Source organism: Myotis brandtii, unplaced genomic scaffold, assembly GCF_000412655.1.
Source record: "Myotis brandtii unplaced genomic scaffold, ASM41265v1 scaffold205, whole genome shotgun sequence".
Lineage (NCBI taxonomy): Eukaryota > Metazoa > Chordata > Mammalia > Chiroptera > Vespertilionidae > Myotis > Myotis brandtii.
The window spans coordinates 720,867-727,003 of record NW_005357638.1 but is presented as its reverse complement, the minus strand read 5'-3'; the positions used below and the strand labels follow the sequence as shown (position 1 = coordinate 727,003).

The 6,137-nt window shown below is 45.3% G+C and overlaps 1 pseudogene; it reads left to right on the top strand.

The window, feature by feature from the left end:
• The first annotated feature begins 1,371 nt into the window (after positions 1-1,371).
• On the top strand, positions 1,372-3,228 carry LOC102250621 (annotated as a pseudogene).
• Positions 3,229-6,137: the final 2,909 nt, after the last annotated feature.

Genomic DNA, 6,137 nt, shown 5'->3' with positions numbered 1-6,137 from the left:
GAAATAAGCCAGTTGGAGAAAGATAAATATCACATGATCTCACTCATATCCTATCTAATAAGGAGGTAATATGCTAATTGAATGCCCCGCCCTCAAATCCCAGCCAATAAGGAGGGAATATGCTAACTGACTGTCACACCCTCAAAGATGGTGGCGCCCAGTCCCCTCAGCCCCACCAGGGCAGCAGGCGTGCAGCCACTCCACGCGCCTGCCTTTGGAGTCCCCCAGTCCCCTAAGCTCCCCAGCCCCCCAGAGCCAACCCAAGGCGCAGGCAAGCCTTGGATGGCATCTGCCCAGCCGCCCAGGGCCAACCAAGGTTCAGGTAACCAGGGCTGACTGAGGCTTGCGCTGCCAGCAGTGGCAGCAGCAGAGGGGGGATGGGGCATACCCTTCCCCTGATTTCCGGGTCGCCTCCCACCCCTGAAGGTTCCTGGACTGTGAGAGGGGGCAGGCTGGGCCTCTAGTGTGGGATATAATGATCAACATAATTTGATGAACAAAAATAGATCCAGAGACAAATGGCAGGGGAGTTGGGGGAAGGGAGTTAGAGAGCAACCAAAGAACTTGTATGCATACATATTAGCATAACCAATGGACACAGACACTGGGGTGGTGAGGGCTTGCCTGCGGTGGGAATGGCTGTGGGTGGGGGTGAGGGTTAATTGGGGGAAAAGGAGACATATGTAAAACTTCAGACAATAAAAAATTAAAAAATAATAAAAATATACTTTCTCACAAAAAAAAGTATTCCTAATTTTAGGGCTTTGTTTTTCAGATACAGGGAAACAAATCAATTTAGTAAATTTCTCCCTACCTAGTCCCCCTGGATTTTGGCAAGACCAGTTTCCAATAATAGTTTTATTAACCAAGACTTTTGCTGAAGTTTCATGTCTGAGAGAGACATGCTTGGAATCTGGATTTCACTGGAGGACTTGAAGCCAATGTGAGCACCTCAGAGAAAAGCCTGATACCTTGCTTGGTAGCATGGTTCATGGCAATCTTTCCAGGTAAGGAACAAAGATTACTTTCCTGAGAGATGGCAAGGAAGGACCTCAAGACATTTTGGGAACCTCAAAACTTGAGGAATTCACCCAATTGCAGGCATTGCAGGCAAGCCTGATGGCAACTGGATGACTCATCTTGTTTGCCCTGAGGGGCTCATTAAAGCTCCATCATGAGATTCCAGCAAACAGATTTTAAAAGAACCTATACAGTCAAATACTGTTCTTATTTTATTTATGCAGACACTCAGGCCAAAATAAAACTAGACAAATCAAGCTTAGTGAGAGGAGGAGGACCCTGGAGCGGTGCCTGAGCCCTGGTGGTCAAGATTGATTTCTTCGGGCATAAGGATTTGGGACCAAAGAAGAGATGAGTGGAAACAGAGACCCACGTTCAGGCCAGCCTCGTAAGGCCCAAACTAAAAGCCAAAATGTGAGTCACCAATCAGACACCCTTCACAGTCCCCACCCCCGGGTGATGGAAGTGATCCTGCATCTGCAGCAGATCATAAATGAGTACATCCTGCAGCTGGAGAGCAGGCACCAGCAGGAGGACCTGGAGCAGGAGGAGCAACAGCACAGACAGAACATCAGGTACCAGGAAGCCATCCTCATCCATTTAATGTGTGAGGTGGTCAACCTCTTACACTCCAGAGTCTCAAGTAGCCTGGAGCTCCAACTGCCTCGCCTTTCCCTGGACTCAAAGGGTGGTGCTGGAGGCGGTCAGCAGGCCCAGTCATCCAGGGAGCCTGACCAGCTAAGTCACCAACTGAGTGATTAAAAAACTGCATTTATCAGCTGTTACCTATCCAACCGTGGGATTGACATCTCTGCCTTATACCAGTCCAACTTCCAGGACTTCATAGCCTACCAAGGAGACAAATACCATGAGGACAAGAACACCTTGGGCTTCATTAACCTTGGCCTCAGTGAGAACAAGCTCTGCATTGATCTGCTGACTGAAAGGTTAAGTCAGAGTGACATGAACTACATTGATGGTGACCTTCTGCAATATCCTGATTGGAGAGGACATGCATTCCTGAGGGAAGAAGTAGCCCAGTTCCTGACCTACTACTGCAAGGCACCTGACCTGCTTGATCCAGAAAATGTGGTTTTTCTCAATAGCTCCCTCTCTGTCTTCTTGACCCTGACCATGGTGCTGTGTGATCCAGGTGATGCCTTTCTGATCCCCACCTCCTTCTATTCTGGCTTCACATTAACTTCCCGCCTGTATTCAAAAGTTGAGCTGATTCATGTCCACCTGCAGAGTAAGATCACTGAGGTGGACACCCAGCCATTCCAGCTGATTGTGGACAAATTGGAGAAAGCCCTGCTGGAGGCTAAGTTTAAGGGGAAAAAGGTCAGAGGTCTTGTTCTCTTCAACCCCAATAATTCTCTGGGAAACATCGACACTTTGGACTCACTGAAGGAATACCTGGAATTTGCCAAGCGGCACAACCTACATGTGATTATTGATGAGACTTATATGCTGTCTGAGTTTCGTGCATCCATCCCATTCCACAGTGTTCTGAACATGAAAAGTTTGCCTGACTACAACAGGACCCATGTGATCTGGGGCACCAGTAAGAGTTTGGGGATCTCTGGCTTCCGTTTTGGCACTCTGTACACCCACAACAAGGAGGTGGTCTCTGCTGTTGGCGCTTTTGGCTTCCTCCACAGCATCACTGGCATCACCCAGCACAAGCTGTGTCGGCTGCTCCAGGACAGAGAATGGATTGACAACGTGTACCTGCCCACTAATCGCTCCCGGATGCAGGTAGCTCACAGGTACATCACCAACAAGTTGAAGACAATGAAGGTCCGTCTTCTCAGTCATGGCTCTGGCCTCTATATCTGGGTCAACTTGAAAGAGTACCTGGACCCATGCACATTTGAGGAAGAGCAGCTCCTTTATCGCCGCTTCCTGGACAACAAGCTCCTATTGGCCCCTGGCAAGGCCTACATGTGTAAGGAACCTGGCTGGTTCCGCCTCACCTTTACAGATAAGCCCTTCCACCTGAAAGTCGCCATGCAGCGGTTCTCTGAGGCGCTAACCACCAAGAAGCAGAATTGGATAGAGAAACAACTGGAGGATGCACTGGTGGAAAGTGTGTCCTCCCCGTCCACCAGGCGCTCCAGCTCATCCTCCAGCTCATCCTCCAGCCCATCCTCCAGCTTATCCTTCAGCTCATCCTCCTTCGTAAACGTGGATACCTCTCATTTTTGAGAACTTGATTCTTTTTACTCTTTGCTAGCCATTGTGTGAGAGCAAAATGTTTTTATGGGGTTGGGGCTGGAAATCCTAGAGAAACAAAGGGAGCTTTCTGCCTCCCTATTTAGATGGATTTACTTTTGTATTTGAAACCTAATAAAGTCCATATTCTCTTTAAAAAAAAGACAAAATAAAACTAGACAATGCAATAAATGAATTAGTCTTTAATAAGAATAAGGGTAATTTTAGGGAGACAAAAATTATATTTCAACAGACTCTGAGTTGATTGCAATTTATTGTTTCTTAGTTTTATCTTACACCTATGAATTGAATTGAATCCTAAATTTGTCTAGTTTTCTTGGGTGTTTAGATACAACTCTTCAGACTAATACTTGCTTTTCTCCCACCCTTAGCCTTGGAATCATTGAACACTAAATCACTTTTCCTTTCACTGGATCACTTGTCATAATTCTTGTTGTTCAGTTTGTCTCCACCATGTTACAAACCCTATTCACACACAGAGAATACCACCTCTAAATATGATCGCCACCTCCTTCCGTGCCCAGGCCTCATAGTCCCTCTGATGGAGAACAAGGATTTCTTGGCTCTGAAGAAAAATGTTACCCCCTTTAATGTAGTATTTGTTTAGTACCTTTGCAGTTTGTTGAAAAATTGTGTCTTTTATAGATAATCTTTTGGTCAAATAAGTGACAACCTTCCCAGGGTTTGAATTTTAAGAAACTAGCCTTAGACTTGTGGGAAAAGCCTAGGAGGGAGTGCCCTTGCTTGGGAGGCATGGCATGCTTCTTATGCCTACACCTCTCTGTGTGCCTGAGTAAAGGACTCTTTCCTTTAATACAAAAAACAAATAGAACGGAGGACTGGGAAGAGGAGAGCTGAAAGGGAGTAAAACAGGCCCTCCAGCACTATTTGCAGTGCCCCTCCATGTTCCCAGGTAGATCATATACTAGACACCTATATTATCAAGGAGATTGCCTCACCAGTGGATGTAAAGTCCTAGTTTTAACTAAAGTAGGGTTCCACCCTTTCCATATAAGTCCCTCATTACTGACAGAATACGGAGACCAGAATGAAGAGGATAGATCTTTTGATAGTGAGGGCATACATAGGAATAAGGCCAGAGCTATTTGTATTCTCCCTGGAGCTCTGGGTGTTAGCCACATGAGTTCAGGGTACTGGCTGAATTCCCCCAGCCCATGGCCTTGAGTCACTTCCTTTTAAACTCCCCTAGGAAATGTAATGGGTACTTCAAAAACATTGGGACCATCTCAGACGTTTTCAATCAGGAACACGGATTAGTACAGGCTTCCTCACATCTGGAGCAGCCAAAATATATTTAGGACAATGAAACAAGGAAGGGCATAGCAGAAGTAACAGGAGAGCCTAGGCTGGGCTGCTTTGGCTCACTGGGAGACAAGTTCAGGGGGTTAGTCTGAGACAAGTTGCTTTTGCCCATTTCTCCCTTGGTTGCAAATCTTTTGTGGTCCCTTAGAAATAAGAAGGAGGAAGGGAATGGCACGGGCATACTCCCCTTGGGGAGAGCATGCGTTGGGTTCTTCATCCTGAGCATATTTATCTCTCTCTTGCATGTAGAAATATTAGGGGATGTTTCAGGGAAGGGTCTCAATATTCATCTGTAAAGTGGGGAGGATAATAGTTATATAGAAATATCACAAGGATTAAATAAGATAAAAAAAAGTAAAAGCAACTGCCAGATGTGCTCTTCCAGGGTCATGATCTCCCTTGATTGATTGGTGCCAGGGCAGGGAGTCATTAGCCAATGTAGCTGGTGCTGAGGCAGCCATGGGGTCACTTGTCTGTTTTTTCCACTTTTCTGGATCTGGAGCTGAAATACAACTGAAGTCTAGATGTTATCTTTAGGAATTAAAAGGCCAGGGGGTCTAAACCGCATGACCATTGATATGCTAGAGGAGAATAGGTTATTCTGGGGGTGAGGTTCTTGTTTCCCCAGTTTTTACCCTAGTTAGGCATCTGGGGCTTTCTGCCCTGGTGATTTTCTTTACCTTGCCTATCATCCTTGCTCTGCTCATGTCTGTCTACCTGCCTATTACATTGCCCCCTCAAGGATTTTGGCTCTGAATTCTTTCAGAGAAAAGGGTATAGGATTTCTTCTGTAGCTGTTTCCAGCTGTAAGGAGATGAAGTTTTCCTTCAGAGACAAGAAATCTTTGCTCTCTATCAAATGGATGATGAGGTCTGGGCACAAAAGGAAGTTGTGATGATGCCTGAGGTGGTAGGGTGGAGACAAACTGTGTTATACCTCTCAGTTTTACTGAGACAAGATTTATGAGAAACGGTTTGGTAAAAGGAATAAAGTTTTAATTTTAATAACTCTAAGTCAAAGGATGAGAGAAAAATGAAACATTAGTTTGGAGTGTTGTAGTCAAATATTTAAGAAAACTAGAAAAATTCAAGATGTAGTTCAGTTTAGTTTATAGTGAAAAATAAAACTTTGAAGATAATGAACTGACTAGAGTCTAATATTCACAACTGTATTTATGGAATCCATTGAAACACAATTTCTCTCTCCCTAATCATCCTCATTTTTATCAAAGAGCCAAACTAAGACCAATTTATTTACTTTATTATGTTTAGTTTCAATTTGGCCTAATTATATGCATGAATACAAGTATAGAAATAGGGACCTGTGAACAGCACCCACCAGAGGAGCTGCTACCAACTGAGGAGCAGCTGCTACCACAACCGCCCGGGGAGCAACCACAGCCCGAGGAGCCACTGCCACCCAAGGAGCAGCCACTGAATGACTCAACATCTAGATATGGTGGTACGATCAAACATGGGTAGACAAAGAAACCCCCAAAGGAAAGAAAAGGAGGACTCGCCAGAAAAGCAGCTAAGTGATACAGAGGCATGCAACATGAC